General features: G+C 51.8%; 3 long non-coding RNA genes across 8 annotated transcripts; all 3 read left to right on the forward strand.

Annotated features, from left to right (window-relative positions):
• Positions 1-345: 345 nt before the first annotated feature.
• LOC136004309 (uncharacterized) lies at positions 346-2,119 on the forward strand. Its single transcript, XR_010608377.1, has 4 exons — positions 346-576; positions 688-811; positions 1,530-1,629; positions 1,986-2,119. It is a non-coding gene; the product is annotated as an uncharacterized LOC136004309 (long non-coding RNA).
• A 1,058-nt stretch (positions 2,120-3,177) lies between these two features.
• LOC136004308 (uncharacterized) lies at positions 3,178-13,820 on the forward strand. Of its 6 annotated transcripts, XR_010608371.1 has the most exons (7): positions 3,178-3,373; positions 9,185-9,285; positions 9,394-9,525; positions 10,295-10,604; positions 11,191-11,335; positions 11,463-12,697; positions 13,281-13,820. It is a non-coding gene; the product is annotated as an uncharacterized LOC136004308 (long non-coding RNA). The 6 variants fall into 6 exon arrangements; XR_010608372.1 differs by having other exon boundaries at positions 12,515-13,819; XR_010608373.1 differs by lacking the exon at positions 11,463-12,697 and having other exon boundaries at positions 13,225-13,817.
• Positions 13,821-13,823: 3 nt separating this feature from the next.
• LOC136004310 (uncharacterized) lies at positions 13,824-14,276 on the forward strand. The gene is made up of 2 exons (XR_010608378.1): positions 13,824-13,903; positions 14,098-14,276. It is a non-coding gene; the product is annotated as an uncharacterized LOC136004310 (long non-coding RNA).
• The last annotated feature ends 383 nt before the right edge of the window (positions 14,277-14,659 follow it).

Genomic DNA, 14,659 nt, shown 5'->3' on the forward strand with positions numbered 1-14,659 from the left:
TCACACTCGCTTAGGCTCAGTCTGACACTGACTGGCTCATGCATCCACACAAATCTCAAGTTGATTCTAACACAGAATTCGTGGTTCTGACTACCTGGCTAAGACTCCCTGGCTCAAACTCATCCTCACACTCGAGCTGAAAAATAACATTCAGATGACTCAGTCAAGGTGAGCCATGTTTGGAACACCCCAGTAGCAACTTATTTCAGGGTCGGCCAAAGCTTCTGTTTTTCTCTCCATGAGTGCCTGTTTCCATTTCTTTTTTAGGTGCCACACTTAAATCAAGAGAGGTGAAGCTGCCAGCTGAGGAGGGCTGTGAGAAGGTTGTCTGCGTGAGTGGTGAGTAAGAGCTGAGAATAACATGGCAAAGGGTTCAGTAGTAGTGTTGGTTATTGCAGGTCTTGCGTTCTACTTCTGGAGTCAGATGAGTATTTGAGGTGAGTCGGAGAGGTAACAATAATGGTTGTGGGGTTGGTCATTTTCTACAAGCACCATGGTCATTTCTTTCTATTGTGCTCCTAGGTCCTAGAGTGCAGGAGAAGCCCAGCATTGTATTCTGCAATAGATTGGGAGTAGGTGAGCATAATGTAAAGGCGAAGTAGAGTTACAGGAAAGGCTGGCATAGATGGCTGGGATGCTGGAGAGGACGGCCAGCACAACGTGTTGCCCTTTTTTTGTTTCTGGCAGATGATGAAGAGCAACTTGGCAAGGGCAGCAACATGGCTGTCATCTGCTGTGGGAGTTCCGAGCAGTGAGGCCGCCTCGAGACACACGGCACTACGCACGCTAAGTAGAGGGCCTCCTGTCGGAGGTGAGGGCGTGGGGGACAATGTCAGAGTGGCAGGAAGGGGTTTGAGATGTAGCATTCCAATGTAGTATTTGAACCAGAATGTCTGAGGACACAGTAGAGGGTGCCTGGAGGTAAATGGTCAGAGTCTGGGGTGTTGTGTCGGGGACAATAGGAAGTAATGGTCCGTGGTGAAACACACCAAGATGGGCAAGTACTGTTAGTTCTCTTTGGCTCCCTCTTGTGGTGTACTGCTTGGGCTTTTCCCGAAAAGTCCGGCTTTGGTGCCTACCCGGGAAGTTGTGCTTTAGAACTGCCTGGAAAAGTGCTGACCCTTGCAGACCTTCCTAGACATTGTCGGCCACTTCTTGCGACGTGGGCTGGCCCCCTGCGTGGCAAAGAGCGTGCCTGCTTGCGAGTATGGAAGCCCGAGCCTCATGCCGTGTGAGGGAGGCAGAAGCTCATCCCACCCAGGCGACCGTTGCCTGCGCGGGGACGCCCGCTAAGGTTGAGCCTGCCACCTCACACGGCCATGATGATTCTCGGAGCTGGTTTGTGTATGGTCCTCACAGAGTCCTTGGGGTTCGTAAGTCTGTTCTCATGGGTTCAGCAGTAGCAGTCTTTTTTTCTCTTTCTTAGTAGCTGGTGCAGCGCTGTGTTTTGACTTCCAGCCTGGGAACAGAGCTGATAAGGCAAATGTTTTAGTCTGACCAAGGACTTTCTGATCCTCATGCTCTGTCAGGGAGGAGGGAAAGCCGGGAGGAAGCAGAGAACAGGACACCTGACCCAAGCTAGCCAAAGAGGTATTCCGTACCACAGCACATCATGCCCAGGATCTAACTGTGAGTTACCTGGAAGGGCTAGAGACTGCAGGGTGGGATGAGGTATGGGTTGGTGCTCGGTTTGGCTGGGGGGCGGGCGAGTTATCTGTCGACTGGTGGTGAGGTGTTGTATTCTCTTCCCTTGTTATTTCCCTTATTATTATCATTATTGGTGGTAGCAGTAGTGACTTGTGTTCTACCTTAATTAATAACTCTTCTTAACTCAACTTGTGGGATTTGCATTCTTTTCGATTCTCCTCTCTGTCCCCCCAGGAGTAGGGGGAGGGCAAGAAGGGGGGGGAGTGAGAGAGCAATTGCGTGATTTATGGCTGACCTTGTATAAACCACCACGGTTGTTTTACTATTAATCTTGTCAGATCTGTCGTTATCTCAACCCTTCGAGCTCCACGTTGGGTGCCAAAAAGAACCCATGACAGTAAGATAAGCAACCATGAGAAGTATCCTTCACTATCTCTATAGTATCCCATGTTAATAAACTAGTTGAGAGTTCTCTGTTTGTCTCTGGTTTTCTTTTAGCTGGAGCTCTTGCGCTCTGGAACGTAGGTGGTGGGTTTCTATAATCAGTGTAGCTGTCTACTCCTCGTGATCTGTGTGAATGGACAGAAGAGCTCTGGGAATAAGCTTGTAATTAATGAGTCAGGGCCAGAGAGTCTGCTTGTGAGTGGGTGTGATAGTATATCAAGAGTCAGTGTCTGAGCCAGAGTGTCTGAGTGTCTCCAGGCTGCTTTCGTATCTCTGTTATCTTGGCATCCTGTTTCATTGGTTAGGACATAGTCTGTGCATTTTCATGCTCTTGGGTCTTGAATTTTGGGTCGTGCTCATGGGTCTTCATGCTTTTTGCATGTCCATCATGTCAGGTTTTGTGGTTGTTTTTGGAAACACATGGTCATGTCGGACTTTGTTCTCAGGCTCCTGAGGAGACCTGTTGTGTTGCTCTTGCGGCTGTGCAGGTGATCTGGGTGGATGTAGTGTTCCATCTGGGAGGTAGTCTACTTCTTCAGATTTTTCTCTCTTTTCGGTTTCTCAGAGTCTGTAGTGTTCTTTGTGTGTGTGTGTGATTGCCTTGAGTTGCTCTGCTCATGGTCAGTAGTTGGGCCAGGTGGAGCATCTGTAGTGCAAGTCTGTGTGTACTACGATTAGCGGCAAATCTTGTGTGTTTTCTTGGGATGGAGGTTACAGGTTCTGGGCTCATCAATAGTCTTTAGAGATAAAAGGTTGTGTGGGTATTAACTGAGTTGTTTTTTAGCAACTCGGTGGTAATTTTGCAGTTGTTTTTTCAGTTATCTGTTATGAATCAGTTGTCAACGTGATGAAAGTAGTCTTGCATCAAGGAGCTGTGGCAGAGATGCACAGCAATCGGTAGAGACTCGTACAGACCCCATAGCGATCACATAACGACCACACCATGATGGGCTGGGGGGGGCGGTGTGGCGCCCGGGTGTCTCGCTGCTGCCATCTTGTGTCCACAGTTCGGTACTGCAGCCCGGGCTCCGCGCATGAGCAGTGGTGCTCCCTTTGTCCCCGCTGCTGTCCCCGGAAGTGGCCCGTGTCACGTGGTGGCCGCCGCGGTTGCGGGTTGATGTGCGGACATGCCCGCGGGGTGCTCGTGGCCGCAGCCCGGTGTTGGCGCGCCGGCTCCGGTCCCTCCGCGCGCCGTTTCGGTGCCGCATGCGCAGCGCCCGGGAGCAGCATGGCGGCGGGCAGGGTCCGGGTCCGGGTCCCGGCAGCGGCGGCAGCAGCTGAGGTCCGAGCGCGCCGGGGTTATCGGGGAGGCGAGCGGGCCCGGCGGCCCGCCCGTCCGTCCGTGCCTTGGGCGGGCGCAGAGGGGCGGCTCCTGCCCGCTGGCTGCCCGCGCGGGAAGCCTCACAGCGCCAGGGGCTCGGTACTGGGGGGAGTAAAGACCCGGGGCGGGGGTTACCCGGAGGTCCTTAATTCACACTGTGCCTTCACTGGCAGGGGAAGGGGCGGAGGTGGAAACACCCGATTAGGAAGCAGCCACGGAATTCCCTGTTTCTTTCCTCTGATCTAAACGTGCGGGTGGCTTGGAAATGAGACTGTTCACTGGAGCTTGAAGGTGCTGAGAGATCTGGAGCCTGAAATTCTCCCTCCATGAAATGAGTCAGGTCTGCGGCAGCAGGGGCAGGGCTCATTGCCCTCCTTTTGTTCTGCAAGTAGACCTTGCCGCGTTGTGCCCTAGGGGACCCCAGCCAGCTCATCGCAGCCTTTCCCTTGAGACTGTCAGTGAGGACTGCAGCTGCTGCTGCTGCTCCCCTGGTTTCCCCCGGTTTGGACACCGGCCTTGCTGCAGTAGCCATCAGGTTTCTTCATAAATGCTTGGTATTCTGGATGCAGAGACAGCGTTGTGAGGGAGCCAATCCAGATCTCAATCTGTCTTGGGGGAGGTGCTTGTAGCAGGAGACGCATCGAGCTACCAGACTGGGTGGCTTTAGGGCTGCTCTGTTTATGCTGAATGATTTAAAGTCTCAACCTGTTGAGAACAGGCAGAATCTTTATGTGCTCTGCTGCTGATTTGCCCTGGCCGTCGAGCTGAAGGCCTTAGATGTGGCAGCAGTTGGTCTAAGGGTTGCTCACGGAATTTTCTTCCATCTAAAAATTATGCCGTCTGAAGATGAAACGGAGTTTGTCTCGTTAAAGCTTTACAAACGCCCTTTGAATGCTTTGAGTGCTTTTAATGTATGAGACAGCTGTGGATGGCCCAGTGCGCAGCCTACAGGACAGAATATGTCTGACCTGGCTGGTCGCTGCGTGCGGCTGAAAATGAGCGTAGTGTCACAGGAGGTTACTTGAGGATGAATTGAAAATGTTCCAGGACTTGTTTCTGGGGAAGTCTCCTGTTAATAGACTGTCCTGGTGCTGTGTGGACAGGCTTTTGGCAGTGTGTTGTCTGTGCAGGTGTCCAGCAGGCCCCTTCCTCTTCTTTCTTATGTCCTTTTAGGGTTCGATTTCAGAACTCTCTGGCAGGCACGTGGTACCCCAACTTATTGTTTAATTGCAGCAGCAGTTTGCAGCGGCTTAGTTTCATGGGTTGTATGAAGATAGTCAAGTGGTTCTGCAAGCCAGGTGTTATCAGTCCTCGCAAGGTCTGTATGTATCAGGAGGTGATGGAATACTTCCATGTGGTTGTGGTATTGTGGCAAGTATCCTTTAGGACTTAAGTACTCCACAGCAGTAGAGGAGAGTGTCTCAAACCAGTTCTTAAGGCTCTTGAGTTACGTGCTGAATTATGTATTGCTTAATTTTGGGCACAGAAAGTAAGTGATTACATCAATTAGATGCTGTAGTTGGGAGAGCCTAGTGCCTAGGTTTAAACAGTTAAGTGAGAAGGGCTTAAATAGCAGTCAAATTTAGAAAGAATCCAGCTGTGCTGATGCTTGGCACCAGATGTAGCAACCTGAACTGTCTCATCACGGTGTGCTTAGTCTGTATTCACTTGCACTGATCTTGCTTTTTTATAGGTGCGATGCTATATCTGAACAGTCTCGCAGTAACGCATGTTTGGGTTTCGCTTACCTGATGTGCTGGTGGTCTCTGTGGGTCCCTATGGGGCTCTATGGGCCCCATAAGCTCTGTCCCACATCTATGCCCCATAGAACTGCGCCGCAGCCTTGTGTAAGGAGCTCTGGTGCCAAATGGGCCCCATGGAGCCCCCCCGAAGTGCTGTGCTTTGGGGTCGGGGAGGACTTCACTATGGGGTGGATGAAGGAGGTGGGAAATGGGGGTCAAGGGGGCTTATGGGTGTTTATGGCACGCTATGGGGTGTCTGTGGAGCGCTATGGGGCGTCTGTGGAGCGCTGTGGGGCTCTATTGGGTGTCGATGGGGGGTGCAGGCAGGGATTTGCAGTGTGGCCTGCAGGGGGCGGTAAAGGGCCGCGGGGGGGCAGTCAGCCAAGGACACACCACCCCCCCTCCTGGGCTAATGGGGTCCAGTGGGGATGTGGGTGTCTGTGCAGGGCTATGGAGGGTTTATGGGGGGTCTGTGGGGTCTCTGGGGTTCCCTATGTGGTCTCTGTGGGGCTCTATGTGTCTCTGTGGGGCTCTGTGGGTCCCTCTGGGGTCTCTATGGGGCAGCCCCCCATCCCCCTCTTTCTGCCCCACAGCTCCAGACCCAGCTGGAGCACTCGGAGCCCCCCAGCCTCCTGCCCCACATGCTAGGGGGGTTGTTGGGGGGCTCCTGCTCCTGGCGCTGCTCTCTGTGGGGCTCTACAAGGTGCGCTATGGGGCGGGCTTAGGGCGCAAGACCTGTCTATGGGGTTCTGTGGGATCTCTATAGTCTCTCCGGGGCCTCTATGGGGCTCTCTGGGGCTCTCTCGGGCCCTATGGGGCTCTATGCAATGCCCGTTCTCCCCACCAGGCGTCACCCTCACAGCAGTCTCCTAGCAACACCCAATCCCCTCTCTCCTCCCTTCTCTCACGTCGCGTCTTTGCGTCACTTCTGAATCACGGTAATTCTCTCGTGCCATATTTCTGTTCCGCCAGCAATGCCGAGAACACGTGACACTGTGCCCCTGTACCTGCTGACGTTGTGACTGCTCTGGGGTTGCAGTACCCTGAACTGCTGTCTTGGGCAAGCGCATTTCCCCTTCCCACTTCCCAGGTTGTCTTAAAGCAGCTTCAGAAGTGTTTGTGCATTGTCTGTCTGTGCATTACAAACCAGCCTTTGAGATTAATTCCTTGTCATTAGAGTATACTCGGCATAGAGCTTGGTTTAAACGCTTCTCTTGCGTTTCCAGGGACGGATTTTGCCTTTCTTAGGCTGCTTGTTGGTGGAAGCTTATAAATTAGTTACTGACTTAGTACGCCCAGCTCGTTGATCCCCAACCACTGTCATTTTCATGTCATGGTCTTTGTTAGTACTTCAGTTTTCCGAGTCCCCCACTCCTGGGTTGTGAAAGTTTCACCACTGTACAGAAAGCGCTTTGCATCATCCTCAGATGTTGTCCACACATTCCTGGTGTCTGTATCGAGGCAATCACTAGCAGTATTGACCATGAGCAGGCAAAATGAAGCCCGAAGGGAGCTGAGCTCATAACATCTCTTTGGTGCGATGCTTCCCATCTGCAGCTTGGCACTGTGGTCGCCAGACAAGGGCAGCTGTGTCTCCCGTGGGCCTGGTGAGGCTTCAAGGGAGGGACATACCATGTTACCGGGCACAAAACAGCTGGTTGTGATGGTCACGTTCACCAGGATATGTCAGAGCAACTCGGCACCAGCTACCAGGAGGCAAAGCTGTGAAGAAGTGTTACCTGCAGAGACCTTGTGCAGCTCCTGGTGCGGCTCCTGGGTCTCTGTGTGACTCCTGGACAGCACTGGGTCAGGTTCCTCGTGCTTTTCTTTTCTCCACCTCAGCTCCGTACCAGCTACCCTCTAGGCTCTTGCAGCTCCTTATGGCTCCTTTCTTCCATCCAGTTGCAGGTTTTATCCCCTCTGTGTCGGGCCAGTGATGCTCACTTGGTGGTGTCCCCTGCCCCAGCAGTTCTCGGCCTGTCTCAGCCCTGTGAGCGCTGTCGCCGTGTGGCACAGTGCAGGTGACGTGGGCTGTTTCCTCCCTTCCTTGCTGGCAGCTCTCCGTCGGGGTAGTCTGGGGACACTGCTGGGAACCGGCGCCTGTACGAAGAGCAGGGGCTCTGTTTGGTGGTCTTTGCCCCCGACCCTGTTTGGTCTGACTTATTAAAAGCCTCGTTGCTGGTGTGAGTTTTCATGTGCCAGTTCCTTTAAAATTCTGGACTTTTTGGGTTCTTCATTCTTACTGAAAGCTGTGAGAAAGCAATAGGGTGGTTTTCAGGCCTTACCTGGACAAGTTTGCTGTTTTTAGCAGCAGCAGCAGCAGTACTAGGTGATCTCACTTCTTTGCTTGTAATTTGTAGGTAACTTTTCATGTCTAAGGGAGGAATTTGCTGAGACCTGTTTGATCTTTGTACTTCTTAATTTCTAAGATTTAACTGTGTTTTGTACAGTTTTTCCTTCCTTTGTAAGCTCTGCCTGGTGTCCTGCTTGAGGTTGTTTCTCTGTCAAAGAAAGCCCTTCTCGTGAGGTTTTCCTGTGCTCCTGGTACAGTTGGCTAATAGACAGGTTTGATGGGCTTCCTGCCTCCTTTTTCTGTCGGGCAAGATCTCTGCCTTGTCTGCCTTGCAGGTCTGTCTGTACTCTAGCCGTCTTCCTACTCCCACAGCATCAACACAGTGAAATAATGCCTCATGCCAGCCCCTGCCTTTTCTGCTTAGAAGGGCCCAAACTGCTGCATTTGATGGCTGCTCACACAGAAGCAAGAATCCGGATTGCTTTCCTTGCGTGTTCTTTTGCATCTTATTTGCGTCCCCCCTGCTCCCCACAGCCTGAGTTTTTACTGCAGCATCAATTTCCTCATTTAAAGTTTAAGCCATTGCCAGCATCTTTTCCTTTCAAGGGACAGAGAGGTTCTGTCTTGCTGAAGCATTAGCAGAATGCAGTGGTCCGGCCCTGCTTGTTGGAGCTCTGCTGGACTGTGGCTGCCGCTCCCTCCTATTGCGAGCGAGGCTCCTGTGCAAGGAAATCGGAAAGATGCATGGATCGCAGTGTCGCTGTCCTCCGGGTTTGCTATTGCAGTGCTGTGTGATGGCTGCTAGTTTGTCATGGGCCAGGTTGCATGGTTTCTTGTGGCAAAGGCGCTGTTCCATTTACTGGGAGCGCTCACGGAGCTGAGGTTTTGTTCTGACTGAAGACGGGTGTTGGAAACCCACCGTTAACAAACATTATAGCTTGGCATGTAAAGCAGATAATCACGTTTGTCCCAGGTAGCGTCTGCATCTTCAGGTAATCGGGAAGTTGCTTGCTCGTTTTTGGGTTACAGTGTAAGTAGCCTGTTGTAAGGCAGCTTTTATATCGTGCTAGCTGAGTCTCTCTGCGCAATCTCTGGTATAAGTTTAGCATTAGTCATAGAGGTCTCTGATGTATAATGGCGATGAATGAATGTTTATTTCTAGATATAATACTATGACATAGCTTTATTATCACTTGCTAAAAATGCTTCCTTTTTTGTTTTCCTAGAAGTCAGCGCAAACAACAAAAACCATGACTTCACGATGACTGGGATTGCGACGTCAACAGATTTCTAGTTGACAATGAGAAAAAGAAACACTTAATGTTTTTAATGTAGAACACAAACAGTGGGAGGCCTCAGTTTGCGTCCTACAAGAGAAAAACACTCACTCCACACAGCTCTAAATGCAGCAAGCTTGGCTCTGTGTAGGAATGCCAACTATAAATGGTTGAGCACATTTACACTGGTTTTGGCATCGACAGGGAGTAAAGGGTTGTCTGTGTGGTGCTTAGCTGCTGGCTGGGCTGAAACCATGGAAGCTGTTTAGTTTATTTAGTAGAGCGCCTCGCCTGTGGTCCTTCCTGGAGTAGAACACTCTGCGCTTGGGGAAGGAGAAATTGCTCTGAAATTCTTTGGTTACGAAACAGTAGCAAATGGTATCTCAACAGCAGGTTTTATTTGCCATCCTAGGAGGCCTATCCAGGAGGCCACAGGCACGAACGCATTACTGTTTTTCAGTATTTCAGAGTAGACGACTTCAGTGGAGCTCACTGGAAGTCGGGCAGGGTGCCCCATGTCAACAGGCAGAAACCAGGAACGTGACAGGGGTTGCAGAACAAGTAAGTAGTTTGCTTTCTGGGTTAACGGTAGGAGAACGGGTTGATACGGCTCAACCTTCGTCTCTCTTCAAAGTAAGGAACATTTTCATGGTAATCTGTTTGCAACAGGCATTCATTATAACCAGTGAGATGCAGAAGCCCAGAAGGGGATCCTACAGGAGAGAGCGTTTTTGAAGGCCCTCTGTGCTGTTTCTGAAAGCAGAAGGTGTCTTCCTTGCTGAACACCTCTCGCCTGGACACGTAAGTGATGCCCATTGTGAGCGTTGACAGCACGCCGTAAAGGCGAACGGGCTAACGGGGACCCTAAGCCTTTTGCTTTCCAAGGGTAGTTAATAGCAGTGTACTTGCTGACAGCTGCAAGGGCGACAAGGCTCACGCAGCCTCCTTAAGCAGCGGACGATTTTTCAGTTCAGGCACAGTTTGTGTCTGGTTTCTTTCGCTCTCTTTGAAAACATGCTTTAAAAGGCAGAATGAGGACCTTCATTCAGTGTGAGGGAAGGGACCTGGACTGAGCAGAGGGAGGAGAAGAAGAAGAAAACAGGGCGGGAAGCATGGTGTACAGCGTGGCACTTTCTGCATCAGCTGCCCTCAAACCTGCCACATGTGTGGCAACAGCCGTGGTTTTCCCTCTCAAAGGGACGGGTAGCTGTCAGCAAAGATGTAGTATGTATGCTGCACAGGTAGGAGACTAGACTTGGGCAGGGCAGTACTTCACGAGGGTGTTAATGCAACCATGGGCGCTGCTGGCCAGGCCCTGGGCAGCGAGCTGACCTGGCAGGGAAGCACAGCCAGAAAGAGTGAGCGGACACACTGCCTCTGGGGTCGAAGAGCTCTGGGTGAGGGCCACAGTGCTTAGGTGAGGGGCTTTTCCTCGCTGTTTCCAAACAGCATAAAGAAATCTGGAAACTGCCTGCTCTGCCCTTGCTGCTGTTGTTCACAGCTCTCAAATACAGTGACCTAAGGCACAGCACTTTCTTCTTTTCTTATCTTGAAACCTGTGTTCTTTCAGGCTCACCTGTCACCGCATCCCTTGAAAGCGGTAATGTCACCACCCTAACAACGGAACTGCTTCAGAAGACCCTGGGAGTGGATGCAAGGGCTCATTTGGTCATAAAAGGGGTGTTTTTTGAATCACTTGTTTCCCGTGTTAGAATGGGTTTAGCTTCCGATTCCCAGCTCCTGTTAGGAAATAACGCACTGTGATCTTGCAGGTAAAGTGCCCAGAGAATACGCTGGAGTAAGCACAGAAACTGCAAGAGATGACGACCTCCTGCATGGATGTCTGCATCGCAGGGGCTGCGCTGCCACGCAGAAACCAGGTACCTGATGCCTCCCTCCCGCCCCAGCAGGACCCTGAGCAGCAGTTCACAGAGAGCAAGAGAGAATGAACCCCAGGTGGTATTACCTGTAGGTTTAGGGCCACAGAGTCGGCAGCAGGTGTCAGCAGAGGCAGGACGTGTGGGGGCCGTGCAGCCCGGCATCCCGGCCGGGAGGAGCAGGGCCAGCCTGTGGGGCTGCAGGATGGGCACAGGCTACGTGTACAGGGCTGGTGCCCAGCGCCACCAGCTCGCTGGTACTTAAGGGTTTCTCTGGCACCTCCTCCTCCTGTGTAGGAGATTTTATCCCCGTTTGGTCTTCAGTGTCGATCTGCTGGCTAAATAAATGGCGGCAGAACTTTCCACTCGGCCCTTCCCAAACCGGTGTTTGGTGGCAAGCAGTGGTGCTTAGCAGCTGTGCTGAAACCTAAGCTAAGCGAGGTGGAAGATGTGATAGCTGGTATTAGACGCACCAGCCTGTCAGCCTCGTCAGTGTTGGTGCTGTGGTGGACTCACATCAGCGGTTTCTTGAGCTGAAGAAAAACCCGGTTCTTGTTGTTTGGTAAATAAAAGAACCCTTCTGTTTCAGAGCAGCGTGCTCTCGCGTGGACACTGTGCGTGCCGGAACAGACCCTTTCAGGAGCTCCAGAAGATTTTTTAACCTCTTTATTTCAGCTGCAAGACCAGAAAGAAAAGAGGTTTCTGCTAATGGGAAGCAACAGAGGAGAGCGGAGGTATGTCTGGTAACTGTAGCAGATGCTCCTCAGACGTTGCCAAGAGAGGAAATCCATTTACCCTCTGCTTTCACCAATTGGTCTGTAGTTTGCCTGTAGTTATCCTCCCCGCTTCTGCATTTTACAGAATCCTGGAATGGTTCATGTTGGAAGGGACCTTAAAGCTCATCCAGTTCCAACCCCTGCCCACGGGCGGGCAGGGACACCTCACACTAGAGCAGCTTGCTCCAAGCCCCTGTGTCCTACCTGGCCTAGAACACTGCCGGGGACGGGGCAGCCTCAGCTTCTCTGGGCACCCCGTGCCAGCGCCTCAGCACCCTCACAGGGAAGAACTTCTGCCTGAGAGCCCGTCTCAGTCTCCCCTCTGGCAGGTTCAAGCCATTCCCCCTTGGCCTGTCCCTACACGCCCTTGTCCAAAGCCCCTCTCCAGGTTTCTTGTGGCCCCTGTAGGCACTGGAGCTGCTCTAAGGTTTCCCCCCCTTAAGGAACCTGTTATTCTCCAGGCTGAACAAGCCCATCTCTCTCAGCCTGGCTGCGGAGCAGAGGTGCTCCAGCCCTCTCAGCATCTCCATGGTTTCCTCTGGCTCACTTACGCGGCTCCACGTCCCTCTGGAGTTGGGGCCCAAGATCTGGATGCAGGACTTTGTTTCCTCTTACATTGGCATAAATGCAGAGTGTCCCTTCAACAGCTGGACAGATCTAGATCCTCCTATAGGAAGACCTGGGGCCGGTAAATCGGAGCAAAACCACGTCCTCTGCTTGAACAAGGACGGAATTATTTTGTTCAACTTGCTTGCGTGCTTAATTCAAGAAGTTTTTTTCCCTTCCAGTCAAATACATTCATGTAATTGAAAGCATTGTCACAGGAAATCTCAGCTTGATTTGCTTTCCTGATTTGAGACCATTGCATTGCTTTTTGCCTAAGCAGCAATCGGTTTGCTTGCAGGCTGTTTTGCAGCAGCTCTGCGGGGAATTACCACTGTTTTTCTCATCATCCTGTTGGATGTTGTAACAATGCAGCTCCCCAGTTTCCTCTTGACGTTTGGGTACTGCCAGCAGAGTTTACAGCTCTTGGTATTGTCTTTGTTGAATTAGTACCCATGCAGTCTTTCCAACCCGATGGGAGTCCACCAGAGTACTCCCAGTGTGTTGTCCTTGTTTACGGTGTCTTCCGTCTAGGTGATGTGCGCGACAGCTTGACAAAGCGTTGCTATCCTGACCCGCTTGTGTGGGCGGAGACTCGTGGGGCAGTTTCAGGGCTCAGAGTTGATTTTCCTGAGGGGGATCCCAGCTCTGCAGCAGAGGAGCTGCACTGCTGAGGAGAAGGCAAGGGCCGGAGGGACGGAGAGCCGGGCACTGCAGGTCAGTCCCATTATTTTTCTGTAATGAGGGTGGTAAAGCACTGGCACAGGTTGCCCGGAGAGGTGGTGGATGCACCGTCCCTGGAGACATCCGAGGCCAGGCTGGATGTGGTTCTGAGCCCCCCGATGTAGTTGGAGATGTCCCTGCTCGTTGCAGGGGAGGGGTTGGACTAGGTGACCTTTAAAGGTTCCTTCCAGCCAAAACCGTTCTGTGATCCTATGGTTAGAACCCCAGGGCATGCAGGTGTTTCCCTGCAGCTGCTGAGGGTCTCTTTAAAACCCCAAAGCCACAGCTACCCTTCTTTCTTACGGAGGGGCTTCCCCTCCTCACGCTCTTTGGTGTGTCTGGTGCGATTGTGCCCTTGCTGAAGCTCGTCTTTGGTACCTTGAGCTAAAGTGCTTTGCTGGCATGACGTTCGGTTCATCTGGAGGAACATAGTGTAATGCAGCCAGGGAGGGGAAACTGGCTTGTTTGAAATACTGAGGTCTGCTCAGCATGTGGTTCTCATTAAATGTTTGCTACCACAGGTACTGGTACCAGTGGGAGTAACACCTAGCTCTGGGCAAATTCGCTTGCATTTCAGCCTGTTTGAACTGGTCACTTACCAGCATAGCGAGTGTCACGTCCTGAAAGCAAGGCTCCTCTGGTGCAGCTGATGGACCCCTGAGCCCAGCAGGAGGCCTGAGGCTGCTTTGCCATCTGCCTATAGGAACAATGGCACTTGAACCGCAGCAGGGTGTAGAGCTTTCGTGTGCGTAACCCCAAATGTATCTACCTTTCCTAGCCTGCCAGGCACGCAGCATCAGTGCGGGTTTCTAGTTCCCTAAAGGGTATTATCTGCCAAACATTTTACAGTGACAGGACTTCCGCTGTACCACAGCTGACGGGGGGCTCACAGACCAGAGCACACGCAGCCTAGTCCACAGATTCGCTTTCCCGGCAGCCCCGGGCACCACTCGCAGGGACAGAGATGTGTATTTAGCCCCCGATTTCAAGGAGGTGCCGTAACAGCGCAGTGCCTACAGGCAGACAGCACATTTCCAAGGGACCCCTCTCTACTGCTGCCTTTGCCGCAGCCTGGTGATCACAGAGCCCCGCAGGTGATGCGGGCAGCCCGACGCGCAGTGTGCTCACGAACCCAGCCGTATAGGGACAAGGTCCTCGGGTGCCGCAGTGAAGCACGGCAAAGTGGCACGGGAGGAAGAGGTAAGGCCACTGGGGATGTGAATGGAAAACTCTTGTTATTGCTACTCAGTGCACACGCAGCAAGCGCTCTGCCTCTGCGTTCCGTGCACGCAGCAGCATCCCCTCCTGTTCGGGGGCTGGTGCCAGAGCTTATCTGCTCCGTTGGTGGCATTCGTGTCGCCGCGCAGCTAGACATTCATGGGTGGCTGTAACAGGTCGCTGCTCAGCTGCTCGCCTTAGAGAAAGGATTCCCTTTGTGCAGCTGCCTCTCACAGCTGGATGACTGCTGCAAAGGTTTGGAGCTCCACGACAGACAAGACTATTTATATTTAAAGATTCCTGCTTTTAATGAAGTCAGTTGTCCTGAAAAAATAAAGACCTTACCAAGCCAGGAGCACATTGCTTTTGTCTTCTCTAATACTCTCTTACAGTCTCTTCCCTTCCCGTCTGTCTTCCCTTCCCTTCCCGTCTCTTGTACTCTTTTCTCTCCTGTTCTCCTCTATTCTCTTAGTCTCTTCCATTTTCTTACAGTCTCTTCCCTTCCCTTCTGGTTCTGTTTTCTCAGATTCTTTTATATTCTCTTTCCATCTATTCTCCTAGTCTTTTCTAATCTCTATTCTCTTCTTCTCCCTTCTCTTGTATCCTTTCGCATTTTCTTCTATTCCCTTCTCTTTACTCTCTTCTCTTGTCCTGTATTCTCTTAGTCTCTTCCTCTCCCTTATATTCTCTTCTCTTTTATTCCCTTCTCTTTTCTTTTAAATTCTCTCCTCTTACGTT

This window comes from Lathamus discolor, chromosome W (assembly GCF_037157495.1).
Source record: "Lathamus discolor isolate bLatDis1 chromosome W, bLatDis1.hap1, whole genome shotgun sequence".
Classification (NCBI taxonomy): Eukaryota; Metazoa; Chordata; class Aves; order Psittaciformes; family Psittacidae; genus Lathamus; species Lathamus discolor.